This window comes from Mustela lutreola, chromosome 2, assembly GCF_030435805.1.
Source record: "Mustela lutreola isolate mMusLut2 chromosome 2, mMusLut2.pri, whole genome shotgun sequence".
In the NCBI taxonomy this organism is placed as follows: Eukaryota; Metazoa; Chordata; class Mammalia; order Carnivora; family Mustelidae; genus Mustela; species Mustela lutreola.
The window spans coordinates 97728521-97756142 of NC_081291.1; the positions used below are offsets into that span (position 1 = coordinate 97728521).

The 27622-nt window shown below is 36.6% G+C and overlaps 1 protein-coding gene across 8 annotated transcripts in view; it reads right to left on the minus strand.

Annotated features, from left to right (window-relative positions):
- STAG1 (STAG1 cohesin complex component) overlaps positions 1-27622 on the minus strand; it is a 453259-nt gene that overhangs the window by 364448 nt on the left and 61189 nt on the right. The window contains exon 1 of one of the 8 annotated variants that reach the window (XM_059162689.1): positions 3588-3609. The exons of the other annotated variants lie outside the window; for them this stretch is intronic. The gene's annotated coding sequence lies outside the window, so the exon portion shown is untranslated. Of the gene's footprint in view, positions 1-3587; positions 3610-27622 lie in introns of those variants that run through there. 8 annotated transcript variants of the gene reach the window in all.

Below are 27622 nucleotides of genomic sequence, written 5' to 3' on the forward strand. Positions count from 1 at the left end.
CAAAAAACTCAACTACCATAACAGGGCAACTACTTCATAACAAAAGGGATATTTGATATTCTTGAACCAAGTGCTACTGCAGTTGTAAATTTCAAAACCAAACCTACAATTAATAACAGAATGATTGAATACCACGTTTAGTAATGCACAAAACTGATACAGTAAAGAAGAATGATCAGAACTACATTCGGCAATGGACCATCAAGAGTAATGAATAAACGACCATATGCTGTAATAAACTGCCAAATTTTCATGCAATTTTACTAATGAAAAAGTTGGCCCTAAATGTGGTAGACCAAAATGTTTTTCAACATACATATGGTGTGTGCCTGTGTGTGTGCATGTGTGTGTGTCAAACACATATTTCACAGGTAATGAAAAGATGTAGAGACAAGTATGAAACACAAAATTCTACTTTTTTCAAGAAAAATCATCATTTTAGCAATTTATCAGAGATAGACATCTCTCTTCTTCTAAGATTATCCTGGGAGAATTCCTTCTCATAAAGATATGGAACAGTTAGACAGGCTTAACCAAGTCATTTGAACAGTGTGCAATTCTGCAATAAAAAACCTTCAAAAAAACACCTTGTCTCTGTAAAGTAACCTCAATTAGTACTAAATGAATGTCCACAATTAAAGGGTAAAGTAGTAAACAAAACTAAGCAGTCTTGAGAAATCTTTTTCTTAAACTATACTCAAATATCTAATATCGAATATCATGTAAGTAAATGCATAAAAAATATTACTAGAGTGTTGTGTGATTCAGAAGAAATTGCTACAAACAACATTACTAGATAAAACATACTGAAATGGCTACTAACCTATGTAATACTCAAGAGCTGGAAAGGAAAATATTTCCACTAATAAACTTCTTTTTAAAGAAACAACAAACATAAGATACTGTTTCTTATCTATTTTAACTTCAAATTTTTTTTTAAAGATTTTTTATTTCTTAATTTGACAAAGATCACAAGTAGGCAGAGAGGCAGGCAGAAAGAGAGGAGGAAGCAGGCTTCCTGCCGAGCAGAGAGCCCGATGCGGAGCTCGATCCCAGGACCCTGGGATCATGACCTGAGCCGAAGGCGAAGGCTTTAACCCACTGAGCCACCCAGGCGCCCCTTAACTTCAAATTTTTTATAACTTCAAAGGAAAGATTAAAAAAAACTGAGTACTACTCCTCTAAACTAAAGCAGAAATTCAGAAAATAAGGTATAACACGGATGAAAGACAGAAATTGATTGAAAGGCTGTTAAGTGAGAGAACTAGCAACAAGTCACCATAGCAATAATCAGGTATGGCGCCTAAGTCCTCCAAACAACCACAGAAGGCCCAAAGACTTAAGTATTATTATATTAATGAAGTATTTTTTTTAACCTAGGTATTTCCTTTGTCCTAAATTCTAGTCCATCTCTAGACTTAAAGTACATAGTAAATTCTTCTTGTCCATATAAAAATCTCACCTTTTATTTCAACCCCACATTCCTAATACTTATACAAACTCTAAACACAGCCAAACACTGAATTCAAAATTCTCACAAAATGTTAACACTACTAACAGCTAAGTACAACTAAGCAACCTGCATGTGTTAATTCATGGATTATTCACAATATCCCTTATTTTCTCTACTTTAAAGATGGTGAAACTGAGACACAGAAAACATACCCAAGGTATTATGGCCAGTAAGTTGTAGTACGATCAAATGTTCTAACCCATTCTAACTATATATGCCTTTCCATTAACTATTATCTATGAAGCCCATGTTAAGTGAATATACTTTGCAATCTCCAATGCTTCATCCCAACAAACTCATGTTTCTCTAGTTACATCTCACCATTAGCATAGCCAATTCCTTCTTAGACCAATATCCTAGCTTAATAATTCCAGCAAAACAAAGAAGAATTATTTTTTAATGAAAATCAAGTAGGTTGAAAACAAAGGAACAACTAGCTCACCTATGAAGCTGAATGAAAAATGTTCCAGAGGAGAAAATATATGTGATTTTCATTTTAAGCAAAAGGATATATATGTGTATGGACGAGTATGGCTATGATGTTGATATAGACAAATAACAATTATAAATGCTTCCTACATGATAAGCACTGTCCTAAGAACTTTCTTCACATGCCCTAACATTTAATTCTTACAACCCTATGAAGTCCATACAGTTATCCTTGCTTTACAATAAGCAAACAGCTACAGAGAAATGAGGTAATTTGCCTAACGGCAAAGAGCTAGTAAGTGGAAGAACTGAAATTCAAAAGACCTCTGACAGCATGACCAGGAAAACCTTCACATAACCATGACCAAACCAATTAGAAGCAAGGAACAGAGGAATTAGATTTTACATGTAACTAGATATATGTCATACAGGAGTCAACATACTATAATCATTCCTAAAAATAATCATGGCTATGCATGTACTTTAGTAATAAAAAACTTTAGAAAAACAGGAAAACAAAATAAAACACTTGAGAACTGCTAAATACCTACAGAACTCCCAATTCAAGATAGCAGACTGAGCACACGAATGTCTTTTCTCCCACTCCTGGTATTCAGGTAACAACAGAAAGTTTTTTTGTTCTATTTTTAACAAACTCAGAAGAAAAACAATTCGAATCATAAACATATAAGAGAAAAAGCGTTCTATCAACAGATGAGAAATTTGGGGTAACACCTTGAAAATACAATGAATGACACCAGATCAAGAAAAAGTGACTAGAGGAAGAGGAAGCAAGACAGCGGAAGAGTACGAGACTAAAATATCATCAGGTCCCAGGAGTTCAGCTAGACATTTATCAAATCATTCTGAACACCTAAAAACCCAACATGCGACAGAAGAAAAGAACAGCAATTCTACCAACAAAAAATCCGCCACTTTCTGGAAGGTAGGACAGGCAGAGAAGTGAATCCCAAGCAAGGAAAGATAGACTGCAGGCGGAGGGACCGGCTCCCAACAAGCACCAAAGCATCAGACGACAAAATCAGAACTTTTAGAGGTCTGCTCCACTGAGGGACATAGCTCCAGAGGTTAAGCATGGGTGGAGCCCTCATGGGGACAGTGTGGTCTCAGGACATGCAGTGTCACATAAAGGGGGTTTCGGAGTGTGGCAGAGCTGCCGGGCATTGGAGCAGGGAAGCCGGCTACAGAGATGGAGCTGAGGAGTGGGCTCTCAGCTAGGGGTTACCTTAAACCTTTGATCCAAGGCACAGTCGGAACAATGCTCTTCAAGCAGGGCCCCCCAAGTGGCAACTCCAGAGAGACCCTCTCCTTACTCCTCCAAGAGGAGCAGCTCGGGAGCATGCAGCAAAAATCTGCTTGGTTTGGAGACTCTAAACGGGACCACGCGCCAGAGAGAGAAACGCTCAGTCACAGGCCAGGTGAGCACGGAGTGCTGCCAGAGACCAGGGAGATGAGAGCAATTGACTGCTTTTCTCTGACAGCAAAATGAGGAGTGAGAGCCCAAGCTCTCGGCTCCTCAGGCAGGAGATTTGAGGCCACCATCATGACTCCCATCCTCGAAAGCCCTACAAAAAACATTCAGGGAACAAAAGCTCCCAAGAGAAAACCCCAGCAGATTACTTACCCTACCCCCTGGCAAGGAGAGTGCAATTATGCCTCAGAAAAAGGCGTTTGAGAATCACTGCAAGAGGCCCCCTCCAAAAGTTCAGCAAGAACATTCAGCCAAGACCAAGATTACCAATCAATGAGAATGGTGGAACTCCAGAGCTAGGGAAAAGCAACACATAGAATTCATGGCATTATCCCATGATACTTTACTATTTCAAAGTTAAATTATTTTATTTTCTTTTATTCTACTTGAACATTTAATCTTTAAATATTTTATAACTCTTTTATCTTATGAAAATCTATTTTTAAAATGTGTTTAAAATCTTATAGTAATATTTTAAACCTTCACTGAATTTAATCTTATTTTTTGAATACATATACAGTTTTTCCTTAAAATTGTGGGATGAAATTTTGACTAACAGATCAAAAAAACACTAAGTATAACATGTGGCATTATTCTAGTATCCATTCTGATCACATAGTCTCCTTTTAATTTCCTTTTTCCAACAACTTATCCTATCAATTCCTTCTTCAAAAACTTTTAAAATTTTCATCGTTACACTCATTCCATTCTTTCATCATGTTTACCCTTATTTTTGCATATATATATATATATATATATATATATATATATATTTTACATTCATTAAAATATTCTGAAGTAGTTCCTTCTAAGAGACCAGAATACACCAGAGTCAAGTGGGTGGATCTGTTCTATTCAGCAGTCTAATATATATATTTTTTATTTTTTACTTTTGACCCTGGTTTCTGGTGTCTTCGATTTGGTTAGCATAGATTTTTCTGGGATCTTTGCCACCCTTTTCGAATTTTATTCTCTCGTTCAACTATTCTTATCTAGATAAAATACGGAAAAAATCACAAAAAAAAAAAAAAAAAGAGGCAGAACCAATAGCTAGGGACTTAATCAATACGGACACTGGTAATATGTCAGATCTAGAGTTCAGAATAATGATTCTCAAGGTGCTAGCTGGACTCAAAAAAGGCATGGAAGATTATCAGAGGCACAATGTCTGGAGAAATAAAAGCCCTTTCTAGAGAAATAAAAGAACTGTAATCTAACCAAGCTGAAATTTTAAAAGCTATTAATGATGTGCAATCAAAAATGGAGGCTCTAACTGCTAGGACAAACGAGGCAGAAGAGAGAATTAGAGATATAGAAGAGCAAATGATGGAGAATAAAGAAGCTGAGCAAAAGAGAGACAAACAACTACTGGACCACGAGGGGAGAATATCCAGAGATAAGTGATACCATAAGACAAAACAGTATTAGAATAACAGGATTCCTGAAGAAGGGGGGGAGGGGTGCAGAAGGTATACTGGAGCGAATTATAGTGGAGAATTTCCCTAATATGGAAAAGGAACATCAAAATCCAGGGGGTGCAGAGAACCGCCCCTCAAAATTAGTAAAAATAGGTCCATACCCCATCATCTAACAGTAAAACTTACAAGTCTCAGTGACAAAGAGAGAATCCAGAAAGCAGCTCAGGACAAGAAGTCTATAACATACAATGGCAGAAATATTAGATTGGCAGCAGACCTATCCACAGAGACCTGGCAGGCCAGAAAGGACTGGCATGATATATTCAGAGGAATAACGAGAAAAATATCCAGCCAAGGATACTATATCCAGGAAGGCTGTCACTGAAATTGAAGAGATAAAAAGCTTCCAGGACAAACAAAAATTAAGAAAATTTGCAAACATCAAACCAGCCATACAGAAAATATTGAAAGGGGTCCTCTAAGCAAAGAAAGAGCCTAAAAGTAACAGACCAAAAAGGAATGGAGACAATATACAGTAACGGTCACCTTACAGGCAATACAATGGCACTAAATTCACATCCCTCAATAGTTACCCTGAATGTGAATGGGATAAATGCCCCAATCAAAAGACACAGGGTATCAGAATGTATTAAAAAAACAAGACTCATCCATATGCTGTCTACGAGAAACTCATTTTAGACCCAAGGACACCTCCATCTGAAAGTGCGGGGATAGAAAATAATTTACCATGCTAATGGACAACAAAAGAAAGCTGGGGTGGCAATCCTAATATCAGATAAATTACATGTTAAGCCAAAGACTGTAACAAGAGATGAGGAAGGACACCCTATCATACTTAAAGGGTCTGTTCAACAAGAAGATGTAACAGTTTTAAATGTCTATGCCCCTAACCTGGGAGTGGCCAATTATATAAACCAATTAATAACAAAATCAAAGAAACACATTGACAATAATACACTAACAGTAGGGGACTTTAACACCTCCCTCACAGAAACAGACAGATCATCTAAGCAAAAAAGATCAACAAGGAAATAAAGGCTTTAAATGACACACTGGACTACACGGACATCACAGAGATATTCAGAACACTCCATCCAAAAGCAACAGAATACACATTCTTCTCTAGTGCACATGGGACACGCTTCAGAATAGATCACACCCTGGCTCACAAAATCACGTCTTAACCAGTACCAAAGATGGGATCGTTCCCTGAATATTTTCAGACCACAATGTTCTAGCTCTGAAGCGAGAACTCAATCACAAGAGGAAGGCTGGAAAGAACACAAATACACGGAGGCTAAAGAGCATCCTACTGAGGAATGAATGGGTCAACCAGGAAATTAAAGAACTGAAAAAATTCAGGAAAGAAATGAAAATGAAAACACAACTGTTCAAAATCTTTGGGACACAGCAAAGGCAGTCCTGAGGAAAGTATATAGCGATACAAGCCTTTCTCAAGAAACAAGAAAGCTCTCAAGTACACAACCTAACCCTACACCTAAAGGAGCTGGAGAAAGAACAGTGAAGAAAGCCTAAACCCAGCAGGGGAAGAGAAATAGTCAAGTCAGAACAAAAATCAATGGAACAGAAACCAAAGAACAGTAGAACAAATCAATGACACTAGGAGCTGGTTCTCTCAAAGAATTAGTAAGATTGATAACACACCCCTGGCCAGACTTCTGCAAAAGCAAAGAGAAAGGACCCAAATTAATAAAATCATGAATGAAAGAGGAGAGATCACAACCAACACCAAAGAAATACAAACAATTTTAAGAACGTACTATGAGCAACTATACGCCAGCAAATCTGACAATCTGGAAGAAATGGGTGCATTCCTAGAGACGTATAAACTAACAAAACTGAACCAGGAAGACAAAGAAAACCTGAACAGACCCATAACCAGTACAGAAATTGAAGCAGTCATCAAAAATCTCCCAACAAACAAGAGCCCAGGGCCAGACGGCTTCCCGGGGGAATGGTACCAAGCATTTAAAGAAGAACTAATAATACCTGTTCTCCTAAACTGTTCCAAAAAATGGAAATGGAAGGAAGACTTCCAAACTCGTTCTATGAAGCCAGCACTACCTTGATCCCAAAACCAGACAAAGACCCCACCGAAAAAGAGAATTACAGACCAATATCCTTGATGAACACGGATGCAAAAATTCTCATCAAAATACCAGCCAACAGGCTCCAACAGTACATTAAAAGGATTATTCACCCCGACCAAGTGGGATTTATTCCAGGGCTGCAAGGCTGGTTCAACATCCGCAAGTCAATCAATGTGATACAGTACATTAATAAAAGAAAGAACAAGAACTGTATGATACTCTCAACAGATGCTGAAAAAGCATTTGACAAAGTACAGCATCCCTTCTTGATCAAAACTCTTCAAAGTGTAGGGACAGAGGATACATATCTCAATATCCTCAAAGCCATCTAGGCAAAACCCACGTCAAATATCATTCTCAATGGCGAAAACTGAGAGCTTTTCCCCTAAGGTCAGGAACACGGCAGGAATGTCCACTATCACCACTGCTATTCAACACAGTACTAGAAATCCCAGCCTCAGCAATCAGACAACAAAAAGAAATAAAAGGCGTCTGAATACGCAAGGAAGAAGGCAAACTCTCACTCTTTGCAAACGATACAAGACTTTATGCAGAAAACCCAAAATACTCCACGCCAAAAATGCCAGAACTCATACAGGAATTCACTTACACGTCAGGATATAAAATCAATGCCCAGAAACCAGTTGCATTTCTATACACAAACAACAAGAGAGAAGAAAGAGAAATTAAGCAGTCGATCCCATTTACAATCGCACCCAAAACCATAAGATACCTAGGAATAAACCTAACCAAAGAGGCAAACACTCTGCACTCAGAAAACTATAAAGTACGCATGAAAGAAATGGAGGAAGACACAAAGAAATGGAAAAACGCTCCATGCTCATGAGTTGGAAGAACAAATACTGTGAAAATGTCTATGCTACCTAAAGCAATCTACATGTTTAATGCAATCCCTATCAGAATACCATCCATTTTTTCCAAAGAAAAGGAACAAATAACCCTAAAATTTATATGGAACCAGAAAAGGCCCTGAACAGCCAGAGCAATGTTGACAAAGAAAGCCAAAGTTGGTGGCAACACAATTCCAGACTCCAAGCTCTATTACAAAGCTGTCTTCATCAAGACAGTATGGTACTGGCACAGAAACAGACACATAGATCAATGGAACAGAACAGAGAGCCCAGAAATAGACCCTCAACTCTATGGCGAAATAATCTTTGACAAAGCAGGAAATGGAAATGGAAAAAAGACAGTCTCTTCAACAAAAGGTGTTGGGAAAACCAGACGGCCACATGCAGAAGAATGAAACTGGACCATTTCCTTACACCACACACACAAATTGACTCAAAATGGATGAAAGGCCTCAATGTGAGAACAGGAATCCATCAAAATCCTTGAGGAGAGCCCAGGCAGCAACCTCTTCGACCTCAGCCGCAGCAACTTCTTCCTAGTAATATCGCCAAAGGCAAGGGAAGCAAGGGCAAAATGAACTACTGGGACTTCATCAAGATCAACAGCTTCTGCACAGTAAAGGAAACAGTCAACAAAACCAAAAGACAACTGACAAAATCGGAGAAGATATTCACAAATGACATAGCAGATAAAGGGCTAGTATCCAAAATCTATAAAGAACTTATCAATCTCAACACCCAAAGAACAAATAACCAATCAAGAAACGGGCAGAAGACATGAACAGACATTTCTACAAAGAAGACATCCAGATGGCAGATGGCCAACAGACACATGAAAAAGTGCTCTGCACCACTCGGTATCAGAGAAATACACATCAAAACCACAAGGAGATACCACCTTACACCAGTCAGAATGGCTAAAATGAACAAGTCAGGAAACGACAGATGCTGGCGTGGATGCAGAGAAAAGGGAACCCTCCTACACTGTTGCTGGGAATGCAGGCTGGTGCAGCCACTCTGGAAAACAGCAAGGCGGTTCCCTCAAAAAGTTGAAAATAGAGCTACCCCACAACCCAGCAATCACACTACTGGAATTTACCCTAAAGATACAAATGTAGTGATCTGAAGGGGTACATACACCGGAATGTTTATAGCAGCAACGTCCACAATAGCAGCAATGTCCACAATAGCCAAACAACGCAAAGAACCTAGATGTCCATCAACAGATGAATGGATAAAGAAGATGTGGTATATATACACAACGGAATACGGTGCAGCCATCAAAAGAAATGAAATCTTGCCATTTGCAACGATGTGGATGGAACTATGGGGTATTATGCTGAGTGAAATAAGTCAATCAGAGGAAGACAATTATCATATGATATCTCTGATATGAGGAATTTGAGGGGAAGGGCAGGGGATTTGAGAGATAGGGAAGGGAAAAAATGAAACAAGATGGGATAGGCAGGAAGACAACCATAAGAGACTCTTAATCTCACAAAATAAACTGAGGGTTGTTGGGGTGTGGTGATTAGGGAGTGAGTGGTTGGGTTATGGACACTGGACAGGGTATGTGCTATGGTGAGTGCTATGAAATGTGTAAGCCTGATGATTCACAGACATGTACCCCTGGGGCAAATAATACATTATGTGTTAATAAAAAGGAAAAGTGACAAAGTAAATTATAACCAATATAGTAGATTGGGTCTTCCCAACAAAGCCAAAGAGAGCCTGTAAGCTTTAAATATAACAAGAGGTGGGGGTGGGATTTCATCAAGGATATAACTACATATATCAGTAATTAAGGAACTGCCTTCCAAATGACTTAACTAGGTCTCTCCTCCTTTCCCTGCTTAAAGTGAAAGAGCTGAGAGCAATGGCTGTCAGTCTCAAGATTAAGCTCAAGTAATAATCTAAACTGCTCTTCAATCTGTAGGTTGGAAATATTTTTGTTGGGTACAACTAGCAATTTAACAATCTGGAATAGAACAGAAAATACAATGTTAGAAATCTGCTCATTTATTAATTCATATATATGCGTGTACTGCATTAACAATGCAAATCATTTTATATTATGGATCACAGTTTGTAACGTTAGAAAGCTAAGGATCTAAATACAGTATGCAATTCAGTGGAGGGCTCCTAGGTTGTATGTTGAAGCCTGAAAGAAAAGTAGAATAGCACTAGAGACACTAAAGCACTCCCATTCTCCCAAATAAGCCATTATTGGTTTGACAATTATGGGTACATAATGGAATGCCTGCTCCTCAATCAGATAAGCACAATTTTTCCACCTTTCTTTCCATTATTTACCTTCAGGGAGTTTTTTTAGACATATACCCCTCCCCTCTCCAAACATATCCTTCATGAAATTTTAGTACCACAAATATACTGTGTATCTGTTTGCATACCATATGTATACCTGTGGCTTATCCATAACAAAAATTTACCCCCCCAACCCATTTTTGGAATGCATGTCTTAGAGTAAATAAACCTACCACATGCCACAGTGTAGAAAGAGACCTAAAAATGAAACAAACCTGCAGCAGACAAACTCATGCCAGTCAGTTACCCTAAACTAACCAACTTAATTTTTTATTAATATGCACAGGCAACCAAGAATTAACAAATCTGAGGAAAAACAGAAGATGAAAACCTACAAAAATAACCAGAGAGGGTAAGCCCAGAATTTTAAAGCTGCAAACTTCAGAGCATTATTCTCAAGCCTTGAAAGCAAGTATTGTTTCCTAGCTGGTCTTTAAAATTACTAGAAACTTGTGACTCCTTTTTTCTATTCTCTCCCTTTTTAAAGCAAATTTTCTGTAACTGTCTTCCTTAAGTTGTCCCACCATTGTATTTTGGGGGGAAATAGTTGCTTTAGCTTCATACGTAAGTCAACAGAAAGTTTCCCCCATAGTTGATTTAGATACAAGACTTGGGACTTAGGATCTGATAAGATTTAGATGAGATTTTTAAACTCTGAATTGATACTGTAATAGGTAAAGACCTTTGGAAACCATGGGGTGGGATGAGATTAATGTATTCTTTATGAGATAAATATGAATCACAGAGGCCTGAGGGGAGTACTGTGGTAGACAAGATGTTGGCCCCACCATGATCTTCACTTTTCACTTTTATTCCTGTGTATGTCTTGTTATATGGGAAAAGAATTGGGAACTTAAAAATAGGGAGATTCGAGGTACCTGGGTGGCTCAGTCAGTTAAGCTGCTGCCTTTGGCTCAGGTCATGATCCCAGGGTCCTGGGATTGACCCCACATCATACTCCTTGCTCAGCGAGGAGGCTGCTTTTGCCCTGCCTGCCCCATCTTGTGCTTGCTCTCTCCCTCTCTGTGTCAAATAAATTTTTAAAATGTTTAAAAAAACAAAAATAAATAGGGAGATTATCATAATTTATACAGGTAATCATATGAGTCCTTTTTTAAAAGTAAAAGAGGAAGGCAGAATTTCAAGGATCAGCAGATGAGGCCAGAGAAATCTGAAGCTTAAGAGAAACTCAACCCTTTATGGCTGATTGAGGGATGAAGGGCACCATATGCCAAAGAATATGAGCGATCTCTAGAAGCTGAGAATGACTCCTCTCCTCATGTTGACAGTGAACAAGGAAATGGCAGCTCAGTCCTGTAACTTCTTAGAAATCAATTCTGCCAACCATCTGAATGATCAAGGAAAGTTTCTCTCCTAAAGTTTCCAAAAAGGAACCAGGCCTACCAACAGATTTCAGCCTTGTGTAAGACTTTAGAGACTCAGCCCAACCCACTGAATTTCTGGCATACAAACATTGAAAGATGCTAAGTTGCAGTAATTTGCTACAATAGTAACAGAAAACTAATACAAGAACTGTTACACCAATTTGCAATCAAAAATCTTAACACAGAGAGCCTAATTAACTTATTAACTTATTCAAGATCATATTCTCAGTAACTGTTGATGCTGGGATTCAATCCCAAGTAGTATGACTTGTTTTTTGAACCCACTAAAGACGACAGTATGAACAAAAGGAACATTTTGAAATAGTTAAGCATCTAGAATAAAATCTGAAGATTTTCCTTAGCAGAGCTAAGACAAATGGATTTACATTCCTCCTTTATAGTTTCAACCAAATCACTTGGTTCAGGATTGAATTACACTTAAGTAATTATAATATGGCTAATATTATTGTTGATCTTCAATTTTTAAAGTCAATTTATAGTCAAAGTCCAAATTATAGATATTAAAAATAAACAAAGCCTTGACAAGATGAAAAAAAAAAAAAAAGATGGGGGAGGGAATATAAAAGAAATGCTAGATACACGAATCCCCTTAAATTTCAGAAAAGTAAGAAAATAGATACTACCTAAAGATGATAATCAGGAAATAATGATTAAGTGAGAATACGGCACAGGTATAAAAAAGAGGATTGGGAGAAAGAAGGTATTGCAATTTTCATTTTGTGCCCTTGTCTGTTTTTTAAAACCATCAACATTATTAGCTATAACTCTTAAAAATGTGAATTAAAAAAAAAAAAAACCACATACACATGGATGTGTGTCAGGTCAGGTTGTCTGGGAAGTAGAACCAAAATGGAGTTATAAGTATAAGAACTTCTTTGTCAGAAATGCCTATGAAGAATGAAAGGGAGAATTAAGTTGAATAAGCAGAGAAAGCCATCTGGCTGCAATGCAGGTCTGATCACTGTGTCAAGCCTCAGATCACTGCAGCTCTGTATGCCAGCCCAACAGGGGATTCAGATGCAAAGACTGCCCATACAGAAGTCCCAAGTTCAGAAGAAATGGCTACACCCTTAGTATGCTATGCTCAGTTACTGGCAAGGAGCAGCCCAGGAAGAATGTGGCATGGCTCAGTGCAGCACCAAATCCCAAAAGCTCTCTAGCTGGAGTGTATCAGCTAATGATATTCATCAAGGCAGGTTTCCTTCAAGAAACAGGTGCCGTAGAAAGGAATACTCTGCAGCTATTAGAAGTATCTAGCAGAAGTTTTCAACTATGCATCCCATAGGAAGCATAGAGTTCTTCAGAAGAGGTACCTCCAAGGCAGACTCTTTGGGCTAGTGAAGAAAGCCAAACACTGAGGCTTTGTATTTCCATGCTGCCTTCAACCAAGGCAGATCCACATTTATCAGTTTCATTTACCGCATTTCTCCCTAAAATCTGTTTGAACTGAGGACTGTAATGCTTAACAAGAATCCAAAAATCATCTGTCACAAAAAATAATATTTTTAATGATTTTATTTATTTACCTGACAGACAGTGAGCACAAGCAGGGACAGCAGCAATCAGAGGGAGAGGGAGGAGCAGACTCCTCCTCGCTGAGCAGAAAGCCCAATGCCAGACTTGATCCCAGGACCCTGGGATCATGACCTGGGCCAAAGGCAGATGCTTAACCACTGAACCACCCAGGCACCCCCTCAAAAAGTAACTTTTAAATGAAAAAAGTAACAAACATGTTTACAATTAACTTTCCTGTTTGTGTATAAGCCTGAGCCTGCAACATACACCAAGAAGTTTAAATGGATAAACCTCAAAGTGTTTTAATAATGGCTACCTACTGGTGGTTAAGAGCTTAACCACTTTTTCTTTTTGCTTACTTGTATTTTCTGTACTATTTACAACTCACATTATGAGATTCTGGGGAAATAAAACTCTCTTAAAAATTTACATTAAAAAAAAAAAAAGGCCAAGACACCTGGGTTGCACAGCTGGTTAAGCCACTGACTCTTGGCAGCTGGGGTTGTGATCCCAGTATCCTAAGATCAAGCTGCTCATCCAGCTCCATGCTCACTGTAGAGTCTTCTTGAGATTCTCTCTCCCTCTTCCTCTGCCCCTCCCATTCACGCTCTCTAAAATAAATAAATATATCTTTATATTAATTTAATTAAAAATTTTAAAAGGCCCCAAACTGACAAACTGATTCCTCTCAAAACTTCAGAGTTGTATTACTACAGAAAATTACTTAAGTTTCTTATTAACTAGTAACAACAACAACAACAACAACAAAATCATATTTACAAATCATAACATTGACTTCAAAGAGCACTCTCTTTGTTAAGACAAAATATATGGGGGTGCCTGGGTGGCTATGATGGTTGAGCCTCTGCCTTCAGCTCAGGTCATGATCTCAGGGTCCTGGGATCAAGTCCCACATCAGGCTGGGCTCTCTGCTCAGCGGGGAGCCTGCTTTCCCCTCTTTCTCTGCCTGCCTCTCTACCTACTTGTGATCTCACTGTCAAATAAATAAATAAAACCTTAAAAAAAACACACAATATATGCTTTATTCCATATAAAATCTTTACATTTGACTAATGAAATCACAACACTTGGCACAAAAATAACAAAACATATCCCATAATTTTCAGGAAATTTTCAATGATTCCTATATATAAATGTCAGCAATAATTTACAAATTATTCACTAATCATCTCAGTTTTATAGAATCATTCAAAATTATCATCTATGGTTAAAAGCACATAATTACGCATTATTTCTTAGTTTTCCCAACCTCGTAGCCAAGAAAGCTTCTAGTATTACCATTTAATAAATGGAGAATTTGATGTATGAGATCAAAGTCACCAAGAGAATAAGCAGCAAAGCCAGGGGAAAACACTGATTCATAAGTGAGTTTTAGATGATACTGCAAAATTCACACATTCTACTAAGACACTAATGTAAATTTACCAGAACAAAAGTACATTCACTTTGAAGAACTAAAAAAAATTTCTCAATTTTTTGAATCAACCTGTATTTTCAAGAAAAATCACACATGCCAATACATGTTGGCATAAATGTTAACTGACCCATAGTAAAGGGTTTCAATAAGGAATAGATTTTCCAGCTCTTCATGGATTTTTTATGTTTTTGTTTACATCTATAAAGATTATGCCAGAACACAAAAACAAAGAAAACTCTTGATTTTTAATGCATTTTTTTCTCTTTAAAATAAATTACCAAAAAAAAATGCATATATACCATATAGCTAATATCTTTTTTCTCTTCCAGATGCTTTGTATACCTATGACAGGCACTATATCTCATAATGTATTTGGTTCTCAATACAGCCTATCTTCACAAATGCACACAGGAAATAAAGGCTAGAAGTTAAAGTCTGGACCTAACATATCTCTCTAGATACTACTTTGATAGCATTAAGAAAAATGTAAAGGTAAAATGAGAAAGACTTAAAAAAATGGGAATCTTAAGAAGGACTTTAATGAGAAAGAAATACACTGAAATGGGCAGAATAAATACATATATAAATGAAATCACTGATTCACGTACAGAAATGAAAAAAGGAGTAAATTATTGTTCTCACCTCAGTGACTGACTTAAAAGGTGCTAGTTAAGTAGAGCTGCTGAAATATGTGCTGACTCACAAAACCCATTCACCAACAAAATACTTCTCTACAGTTTCATTCACATAAATATTCAGAAATACTTCTCTATTTGCTGTTGTTGTTGTTGTTGCTTACCAAAGCAAAGATTCCCTTAAGCTGTAGCTGGTAATGTAAACAACATACATGTGCCCAACTAGAATAACAGAAATGTCATGAGAAATTACTGCTCCAGCTACAATGAATTAGTTAAAGTGGAAACAGCATTTTAAATGGATGTGTGTACCACAAAGATATGTGTGTTTTGACATGACAAAAAATCTTAAATTTGGGGAAAGGAATTAAAAGGTAAATAAGGATATACAGTGAAAAATAAGACTTGAACAATCCTTGACCCTAGAGGCCAAGTGGACCCACTGTGACCAATTTTGTCTGTATCTTTCCAGATGTATTATATGCCTACACAGGTATATATGTATATATTGGATGTACATTTTTAAAACAATACAATTCTGAGAAAGAAAAAGACTACAACAAAATCTTGCTATTTTGTATTTTTGACATCCACACATATCCACTGGAAGTTTACAATGAAACACAGAAATTAAGAAAGCATTGCATCATGATATAAAAATAAAAAACTAGAGAACGTGGACGTGGAACAAGGTAAGCATTTAGCAAATGTACCAACCACTCCATCTCAACCCCAACACACACACATATTTACACATGCCCACACACCCACAAGCCAGTCACCGTAAGAATTAGTATAGCAGGTAAACTTCAGATCTTGAAATACAAGTATATTGTTAGACAAAGGTCATAGTGAAGAGGTGACCTAAAATGGTAGTTGAGATATTAAGAAAAATAACAGACTACACAGAGCATACCAACATGTAGTATTCAAGCTCATCAACCCAGAAGAAAGAAGACGGAAGAACACATGACTCCCAAAATCAAAATGTGATGTTATCTATTCTTATCTTTTCACTACTGGCATTACACTTTAGAGCATTATCCTAATAGATGGTAGATCCCAAAGAAGAGATAGCTATTTTCCACCAAATTGTAAAGCAGAATTAGGAAGATAACAAGATAGAGGGTGACCTTAAAGAGAGAGGGTGAACCAGTTTACTCTTAAACTTCTAGAAACAGCAAAATTATATTTAGACCAGTTAAAGCTGCACAACTGGGCTATCAGAAATGGGGAGAGGGGTCCCTCAGTAAAGTACCAAAGGCTTAGACAATAAACAGATAAATGTAAATGTAATATAATGTAAGATAAATGTAATGCTACAATAAATATATTGCATTTATTTATATATTATAAATAACTGTAATAAATGCAAAAAGATAAGATGAAATAAAACTAATACTAGCTTTCAAACAGACCAAATAACTGTGTTAACTAAAGATTCTTAGTCCTAGCTAGTTTTTACCTTAAAATCTCTTTACTCTGTGATAAAGCTGGGTATTTACTGAGCCCAGGATGAATATATAGTTCCTTTCTTATTTTATATTTTATTTGGGGGAGGAAAAAGGAGTACTAAATACAAACAGGACACATAAGCGATAAGACAAAAATGTTGAAGGTTATATAAAAATGAATTTAGGTCATCAGAAATGACTGCTTGATGTAAAGTTTAAAAAACTATAATAGGATTGGGCCCAAGAACCCTATAATATGTTCTATGTATATGTTATAATGTTACTATCTCAATAGTTCCATCTTTTGGGGCACCTGGGTGGCTCAGTCAGTAGAGCATCTGCCTTCAGCTCAGGTCATGATCTCACAGTCCCGGGATCAAGCCCCACATCCAGCTCCCTGCTCCATGGGGAGGGAGCCTGCTTCTCCCTCTCTGTCTGCTTGCTGCTCTGCCTACTTGTGTGCCCTCTCTCTCTCAGTCAAACAAATAAATAAAATCCTTAAAAAAAAAAAAAGAGTCCCATCTTTTATCATAACCAATATCTAGGAAGAGAGAAAAGTTTTTATTTCAAAGCCTCCCCATTAGATGACACTGCTTCTTGGTCTCCAATTTTGTTGTATCAATGCATAAAAGAAACCCAATGGATAACTTTCAAGTAATTTTAACATTAAAAGTAATAACCATAACTGATCATAGAAAATGTAAGTAAGTCAGCAAAGATACTCAAGAAAGACAAAGACAAACTGACTCGATACAAGAATGTACAAAAGAAAAACTTATTCTGAGGAAAGTTTTAATTAAAGATAAAGAATTAACCATATCCCCTGCATGTTTAGACAGAGCTATTATTCACCCCTGGTTGTAGAAGGAAAATTCTTTTTAATTAAAAAAAAAAAAAAAAAAGCTGCCAATAAATGTAGACAAAATAAAAGAAGTAGAAAATTATCATTTTTCATTCCTCAATGAAGTAATTGATTCAGGTAGAATCATGCATGGATTCTAACACTACAGGAAAGATATTGTCAGTAACAGTATCACTTTACAAACTGCAAAGGGGAAAATCTGGCAAATCTTGCCATCTTATTAAATAAGTGATCAGATACATCATCACAGTGGGAAAATACTGACTTTATGTTCCTCTGAAGTGATGGAATATAAAACATACAACTTCATCCATAAACTATCTCTGCAAAAAGAAAAATGTTTGACCATAAATTAATCAAGGATTTAGGCTGAAATGAAGTTTCAGCTCAGCAGAAATACAGAGATAAAAGAACAAGTTAAAAAACACCTATGCAACATTAAAGAAAAAATTAAAAACAAGTTAAGACAGAGGTGCCTGGGTGGCTCAGTCGGTTAAGCATCTGCCTTTGGCTCAGGTCATGATCCCAGGGTGCAGGGATCAAGCCCTGCATCAGCTCCCTGTTCAGTGGAGACCCTTCTTCTCCCTCTTCCTCTGCCCCTCCCCCCAGCTCATGCTCTCTTTCTCTCAATTAAACAAACAAAATCTTCAGGGGAAAAAAAAATTCCTCATTCTTAAAAACAAAAAAACAAAACAAAACAAAATACAAGTTAGGCCATTTAAAAAATAAGCCACCTTATCTATTTTATTCTTTTTTCCATTTTGTTTTATTTCTTTTCAATGTTCCAGAATTCGTTGTTTATGCACCGTACCCAGTACTCCATTCAATACGTGCCGCCCTCCATAATACCCACCACCCAGCTCACCCAACCCCCCACTCCCCTCCCTTCCAAAACCCCCATTTTGTTTTTCAGAGTCCACAGTCTCTCATCATTTATCTATTTTAAAAGTCAGTATCTTGGGGCCACTGGTTCAGTCAGTTAAATATCTGCCCCTTGATTTTGGCTTGGGCCGTGATCTCAGGGTCATGAGATAGAGCTCCCTTTGAGATTCCTCTTCCTCCCTCTCCCTCTGCCCCCCACCACTTGAGCATGCTCTTGTTCTCTCTCTAAAAAAAAAAAAAAAAATCTTTAAAAAATAAAAATAGAAAGTCATTATTTTAAAGGGAAAAGAAAGGAAGTTTTTCTATACCAAAAGAAAACAAAGACATAACAACTATGGACCTTGACATAGCCCATTATCCACACACACAAGTGGGAGAGGGCACTATGAAAGACTTCTGGAATTAACTGGGTAAATATGAATACGGAGTAAATATTACAGTAAAAAATTACTGTATAATTATTTTCTTCCTAATATAATAATGATAATGTAGTCATACAAACCCATTTTAGGTAATGTAGACAGAGGTTATTTGTGGAAATAAAAACTTAACATCCACACAAAGACCTACATACAACTGTTCAAGAAGAGATTTATTTGGGGCACCTGGGTGGCTCAGTGGGTTAAAGCCTCTGCCTTCGGCTCAGGTCATGATTCCAGGGTCCTGGGATTGAGCCCCACATCGGGCTCTCTGCTCAGCAGGGGGCCTGCTTCCCCCCTTCTCTCTCTGCCTGCCTCTCTGCTTACTTGTGATCTCTGTCTGTCTGTCTCTCTAATCTCTGTCAAATAAATAAATAAAATCTTAAAAAAAAAAAAGAAGAGATTTATTCAAAATAGGCCTAAATTGATAACAACCTAAATGTCCAACAACATGTGAATGAATAAACAGACTGAGTATATCCATACAAGGGAATGCTATACATCAATAAAGAAAGAATGAACGGGCGCCTGGGTGGCTCAGTGGGTTGAGCCGCTGCCTTCGGCTCAGGTCATGATCTCAGGTTCCTGGGATCGAGTCCCGCATCGGGCTCTCTGCTCAGCAGGGAGCCTGCTTCCCTCTCTCTCTCTCTGCCTGCCTCTCCATCTACTTGTGATTTCTCTCTGTCAAATAAATAAATAAATAAAATCTTTTAAAAAAAAAAAAAAAAGAAAAAGAAAGAATGAACTATTGATAAATGCAGCAAACATGCATGACTTAAACACACTGTCTCACCAAAAGAAGCCAAAACAGTACACACAATATCATTCTATCTAAATGAAATTCTATTTAGAAATTCTGTCCTATAGGGGCGCCTGGGTGGCTCAGTGGGTTAAGCCTCTGCCTTCGGCTCAGGTCATGATCTCAGGGTCCTGAGATCGAGTCCCGCATCAGGCTCTCTGCTCAGCAGGTAGCCTGCTTCCTCCTCTCTCTCTCTGCCTGCCTCTCTGCCTACTTGTGATCTCTCTCTGTCAAATAAATAAATAAAATCTTAAAAAAAAAAAAAAAAGAAATTCTGTCCTATATAGTGAGAGAAAGCAGACTGTGGTTGGCAGAGAGAAGGGTAATGGTGGGATAAAGGACTGGGAAGGAGCACGAGGAAACTTTCTGGAGTACTGGAAATGTTTTCATCTGACCATGCTGGTCGTGGTTCTAAAAATGCATACAGTTGTCAAAACTAAAATTATACATGTATACCTGAAACTAATGTAACATTGCACATCAAATATACTAAAAAATAAAAACAAAAAACCATACACTTAAAATACACACACTGTACATTATTTCCCTAATAAAAATGACTGTAAGAAGTATTAAGAGAGGAATCCCACTCATAACTACATTAGAAGGAGTAACATACCTATGAACAAATTTAACCAAGAAAGTGAAATACCTGCATGCTCAAAACTACAAGACACTAATAAATGAAACTGAAGAAGATACAATTAATGCAAGGATATCCCATGTTCATGTATGAATGAGTATTATTAAAATGTCCATACTATCCAAATCAACCTACAGATTCAACGCCATCCCTATCAAAATTCCAACAGCATTTTTCATAGAAAAAGAACAAACAATCCCAAAATTTGTATTGAATCACAAAACACCCCAAATAGCCAAAGAAAAAAAGAAAAAACCAGGAGACACCACCCTTCCCAATTTTAAACTGTTACTACGAAGATACAGAAATCAAACAAAATGGCACTGGCATAAAAACAAACACACAGATCAATGAAACAGAGTAGAGTTCAGAAATAAACATATATATATATTTAATTGACTTACAACAAAAAACCCAAGAATATGCAATAAGGAAAAAAAGAGTATCCTCAATAAGTAGTGCTGGGAAAACAGGACAGCCACATGCAAAAGAATGAAACTGGACCACTACCTTACACCACAAACAAAAATTAAATAAAAATGGATTAAGGACTTGAATTTAAGACCAGAAACCATAAAACTCCTAGAAGAAAACATTGGCAAGCAAGCTGCTTGACTGAGGTCTTGCTGACAATTTTTTGATTTGGCAACAAAGGCAAAAGTAAACAACTCAGACTATATCAAATTAAAAAGTTTCTGCACATTAAAGAAAAAAAACAAAATGAAAAGGCAACCTAGTGAATAGGGGACCGTATTTATAAATCATATATCTGATGAGAGATTAACATCCAATATCTATAAAGAATTTATACAACTCAATAGCAAAATATAATTCGATTTTAAAATGCCCAGAGGATCTGAGGAGACATTTTTCCAAAGAAGACATTCAGGTGGCCAACAGACACATTAAAAAAAAATGCTCAACATCAAAAATCATCAGGGAACTGCAAATCAAAACCATAATGAGTTCTATCATCTCACACCTGTTAGAATGGCTACTATCAAAAAGACTAGAAGACTAGACTAGAAGACTAGACTAGAAGAAGTAACAACTGCCGGCAAGGAGGGGAAGAAAAGGGAACCCTTGTGCACTACCGGTAGAATGTATATGATGTAACCACTATGGAACACAGTATCCTCAAAAAGCTAAAAGTAGAACTACCATAGGATCAAGCAATTCAACTTCTGGCTATTTATCTAAAGGAAACAAACACTATCTCCAAGAGATACTGGCATTTCCACGTTCACTGCAGCATTGTTTACAATAGCTAAGATATCTCCATTGACAGGTGAAGGGATTTTTAAAAAATCAGAGACACATGCACATATGTGTGCATGCACATGCACTCACACACAATTGTTCAGGCATAAAAAAGAATGAAATTTTGCCATTTGTAACAACACAGATGGACCCTGAGGGCATTACACTAAGGGAAGTAAGACAGAAAAAGATACATATTGTATGATCTCACTTAAATATGGAATCTTCAAAACAAAAGCAAAAGCAAAAGCAAAAACAAACAACAATGAAAAAAACTGTAACTCATAAATATAGAGAGTGAATTGGTAGTTGCCAGAGGCAGGGTGCAGGGGTGGGTAAAACAGGTAAGGCAATCAAAAGGAACAAAATTCCTGTTATCAGGGGCGCCTGGGTGGCTCAGTGGGTTAAGCCGCTGCCTTCGGCTCAGATCATGATCTCAGAGTCCTGGGATCGAATCCTGCGTCGGGCTTTCTGCTCAGCGGGGAGCCTGCTTCCTCCTCTCCCTCTGCCTGCCTCTGCCTGCTTGTGCTCTCTCTCTGTCAAATAAATAAATAAAATATTTTATATAAAAAAAATTCCTGTTATCAAATAATTAAGGTCTGGGCATGTAATATACAGCTACATATATGACTACAATTAATACTACTATATTGCATACCTGAAAGTTGAGAGGAATTTTTAAAAGTTCTTATAAAAATAAATAAATAAATAAGGATGATGTTAACTAGACTTACTATGGTGATCATTTCACAATATACAGAAATATCAAATCATTACATACATATCTGAAACTAACATTATGCTATATGTTAATTATACTTCAATTTAAAAGAGGACACTAATTTTTTAAAAAGTATCTTGATTGGGGTGATGGATGTTTTATATGCATACACTTACATCAAAACAATAAATTATACACTGTAAATATGTACACTTTAAGGGATGTCAATTCTAATTCAATAAAACTTAAAAAAAAAACTAAATGGAGTCTTGAATAATTAGTTCCCTCTTCCCTTTTTCATAAATAAATTGCTACAGATAAACACTAAAAATGTAGATTAACTTTAAAAAAGAAAACACCTGAGTGAGCCAGGAAAACCACTTAAACTGAGACTATGAAACCAAAAACAAATGCCCTTTTCAACTGTGAAATATTAGTCAAAATAAGGATCTAGACAGGAAAGCTTACTGTACCAGGAAGTTTCTGACCTAAATCTCATTCTCCACCATCTTTTCCCCAACCAACTTCCAGCCACCAGTGATCATTTAAAAAGTCTAGCCAATGAGACATAAAGAACGACTTTGGAGTTCCTGGTACAGTCACCGTTGCTTCCTTTCCTCTATAATTTTCCTCTATAGTCCCTGGAGCCTTAACAGTCATATGCAAACACAAAAGAGAGGCCAAGATTTAATCATGGAAAATCTGTCCTATTATCAATCACTGTATTAATGAATCAATAATAACAATTATGCAAGACAAATAAAGTCCTATTTTATCAAGCCAGTGTCATCTGGTTTTCTGTTCTAACACCAAATGCAACCCTAACATAAATTAGTCACTACTTTTTTCTAAATGTTGAGAAATAATTCACATACCATAATATCCTTTTAAAGTATACAAATCAGTAATTTTTAGTTTATTCACAGAGTCGTATAATCATCACCACTATCTAATTCCAGAATACTTTCATCATCCCAGATCACTAATATATTAATCTTTCAGTCACTAATTTACTTTCTGCATCCTTGGATTTAGCTACTCTCAACATTTTATATAAATGGAATTATACATTATATGACTTCTAGGTTTGGCTTCTTTCACTTAGCATTAATGCCTTTGATGTTCTATCCCCACTACAGCATGAATCAATATACATTCCTTTTTATGATTAAATGACATTTCATCATATGAATATACCATATTTTGTTTATTCACTCACTAGTTGAAGGCTGGAGAAAAGAGCAATATACAAAATCGATAGCTTTTATATTGGAGAAAAAAATCATTGAAATTGAAGTGAAATTAAAATGTTCTTACAACAACAAGACCTATATAATACTTTTGAAGGATTAAATAATTTGGCACTCATACACATAAACTAAACATAAACTATACTTTTTTCCCAAGGATTGAGAGAGAATGCACGTGTACATTAACAGGAGAGGAAGAGAGAATCTCCAAAAGACTTTGTGCTGAGTGTGGAGCCTGAGGCGGGCTCAATCAAAAGACCCTGAGATCATGACCTAAGATGTAACCAAGAGTCATATACTCAACCAACTGCAGGATCCAGGCACCCCTATACATTCTTATTAAAAGGCATAAACACTATGATATATTTGGAAAGGACTATCGTAGGAATGTCAGTTGTCCCCTATATTAGCAAATTTCATGTAATTCAAATTAGAACCCAAAGGGTTTTGTTGTATCTTTAAGGAAGAAATTACATTTATATTTAAGAACTAATGCTAACAGAGCAACCAAAGATGAAAAAGGTAAGTTGAACCTGCTTCAAAGTATCAAAACAGGTAATCAAAGAAAACTCAACATAGTATTAATATACAAACAATACTATCAATAAAATAGTAGTTAAAAGAATACCATAATAATGAAAATTTTGAATGAAGTAAGGGCAGTCACTCAAATCAGCGGAAAATGAATGACCCATTTAATTTTTTAGAAAGTGCTAGTAATCTTGTAGGAAAAAACCTGGGTGCCCTAAGGCTATAAGACTTAAAAAAATAAACACAAGATGAACATGAATTGTAAAAAAAAAAAAGACAATAAAAATTTGTGGGAGAAGACTATGGGCAACATGTTATACACAACTCAATACTTCTTAGTATAAAGTAATTCATATAAATTAAAAGTTTTCATACCTGGGGAAAAATAAAAATATCTGCAACACAGGTAAAGGGTATTAATGTTTTATACACAGTGAGCACCTGCAATTTGAAAAAGACAAACAACAGAATTTGGGCAAAGGATATGAAAACAGTGATTCAGAAAAGAGCATTCACAAATGTCTACAAACACAAGAAAAGAGGTTCAAAATCATTAATAATCAGGAAAATTCCGATTTAAAATGTAACATCACACCTATTAGACTGGCAAATGTTTTAAAAACTATAGCCCAATATCTGGCAGAGACATATGGAAAAAAAAGTATTCTCACACAGTGCTACTAGAAAAAATTTTTGAGAGCTATTTGGCAACACCTACCTTCGACCCAGCAATTCTACTTCTGCAAATCTATCCCACAGAAATATAAGCATCTGGAAGTTAAGAACATATTCAAAGCTACATCCTTGTTTAAAACACCAAAGAATTGGAAACAATATTCTTATAAAATGCTATTTATATACTACGCTATTTACCAGATTTAGTTTGAGGTGGGGATGGATCTGATGCAGTGGGAAGCAAAAGTTGAGAACCAATCCAAAAAGAATGGCACAGGAGATAAATTCTCATTTATGTCTTTATGTAAAATTATAAACTAGTATGTTTCCATCTTAAGCAGATATATCAAGATATAAATTTTGCCAAATATAAAAATGAAAGAAATACACTCACAAATAATTCTAAAGAAACACTAAACATTGGTTGTTGTAGCACACACACTAAAAATTTAGTGTTGGGCGCCTGGGTGGCTCAGTGGGTAAAGCTGCTGCCTTCGGCTCAGGTCATGATCTCAGGGTCCTGGGATCGAGTCCCGCATCGGGCTCTCTGCTCAGCAGGGAGCCTGCTTCCTCCTCTCTCTGCCTGCCTCTCTGCTTACTTGTAATTTCTCTCTGTCAAGTGAATAAATAAAATCTTTAAAAAAAAAAAAAATAAATAAAAAATAAAAAAAATAAAAATTTAGTGTTAAGAATACATAATGCCAGAAATGAAGTATCAACTAAATTATAACAAGAAATTGTTATTTCAAATTATAGTACCTCTGAGACTAAAATTATGTTACTCTAATAACTCAGAATGTTTTGACAACTTACCTATGCTCTAGTTACAAAATACACATTTTTTTTTTTTTTTTAAAGATTGGTTGATTAGAGAGAGAGCACAAGCAGGGAGAAGCAGCAGGTAGAGTGAGAAGGAGAAGCTGGCTCCCGACTGAGCAAGGAGCCAGACATGGGGCTAGATCCCAAGACCCTGGGATCATGAGCCAAAGGGAGACTCTTAATTAGGGCTACCCAGGTGCCCTAGAATACGCATCTTATATACTAGAACTGAAAACTATATCAAACTCACCAATATTTAATTGTATGATTTAAATTAGCATATGTGAAAATAATCTCTGTTGCCCAAATGTGAAATTAAGCCTTTCAGTTATATTATGGACCTGCCTGTAACTTTAGGGTAACCATAAACTCACTTAACTCAGGCATAATCCAAATAAGGCAGTTTTATAAGCATGAGATCATATATAAGCAATACCATGCAATAAAAACTCTCCATTTAAAAAAATGAACATAACCCCTGGCATTTACTAAGACTGGATTGTATCAACCAAAATAACTTAATTTTTAAAAATGCTTCAAGACTTGGTATGCCTGGGTGGCTCAGTCAGTTAAGCGTCTGCCTTTGGCTCAGTGCATGGTCCTGGGATGGAGGCACACAATGAACTCCTCACTGAGCAGGGAGCCCCTGCTCCTCCCTCTACCTGCCACTCCCCCCTAATTCTGTGCATGCATGTGCTCTCCCTGACAAACAAAATGTTTAAAAAAAATGTTTAATAAAAAAAATTAAGTGTTTCAAGACTCAACTAAACATTACCAAATTAAACTCAAGAGTATATTAAAAGAACTACACACCATAACAAAACAGGATTTATTCCTAGGAAAGCAAAGATGGTTCAACATAGAAAACCAATGTAATGCACCACACTAAGAATGCAATCTCTATAACCAACATGGGACTTGAAATCACAACCTGCGATCAAGAGTCACACAATGTAGTGAGTCAGCCATGTGCCCCTCCACTAACAGGATGAAAGGAAAAAATTACATGACCATACCAACTGATGCAGTTAAAGAATTTTTAAAAATTCAACATCCTTTCATGATTAAAAACATTAAATAATAAGGAATAGAAGGAAATACATTAACATTAAAAGACCTTATATGAAAAAACCCATAGCTAACATCACACTCAATAGTGAAAGGCAGGGCGCCTGGGTGGCTCAGTGGGTTAAGCCGCTGCCTTCGGCTCAGGTCATGATCTCAGGGTCCTGGGATCGAGTCCCGCATCGGGCTCTCTGCTCAGCGGGAAGTCTGCTTCCCTCTCTCTCTCTGCCTGCCTCTCTGCCTACTTGTGATCTCTCTCTGTCAAATAAATAAATAAAATCTTTAAAAAAAAAAAAAAATAGTGAAAGGCAAGTTTTTCCTACAACGTGGAAGATGTTAAGGATGACTACACTTTCACCACTTCTATTCAACACCACATTAGAAGTCCTAAGTAGTAGAAGCCACAGCAATTAGGCAAGAAAAGGAAATAAATGGCATCCAAGTTGGAAAAGAATTAAAACTGCCTCTATTTGTAGATGACATATTATATGTAGAAAATCCTAGATTTCACACTCAAAAAATTTTAGCCCTAAAAAAAAAAAAATTAGTTAAGTTGTATGATACAGTATCAACACAGAAATACCAGTTGTGTTTTCATACACTAAAAGTGGTAATTTGAAATTAAAATGACAATTTCATTTATAATATCATCAAAAAGAATAAAATATTTAAGAATAAATGTAATAAAGGAGGTGAAAGCCTTGTACACTAAAAACTACAAAATGCTGCTGGAAGAAATTAAAGATGGCATAAAATATTCAGCAATTCCACATTTGAGTATATACCCAAAAGAACTAAAAGCAGGGTAACAAAGAGGTACCTGTACCCCCACATTCAGAGCAGCATTATTCACAACAGCAAAATGTAGAAGCAACCCAAATGGATGGATAAATGGATAACAATGTGGTATAAACATTCAGTGGAATATCATTCACCCCTAAAAAGGAATGAACTACAAATGCTACAACATGGACCTACCTTAAGGACATTATGCTAGGTGAAATAAACTAATCTCAAAAATGCAAATATTATATGGTTCTACTTATATAAGATACCTAGACTAGTCA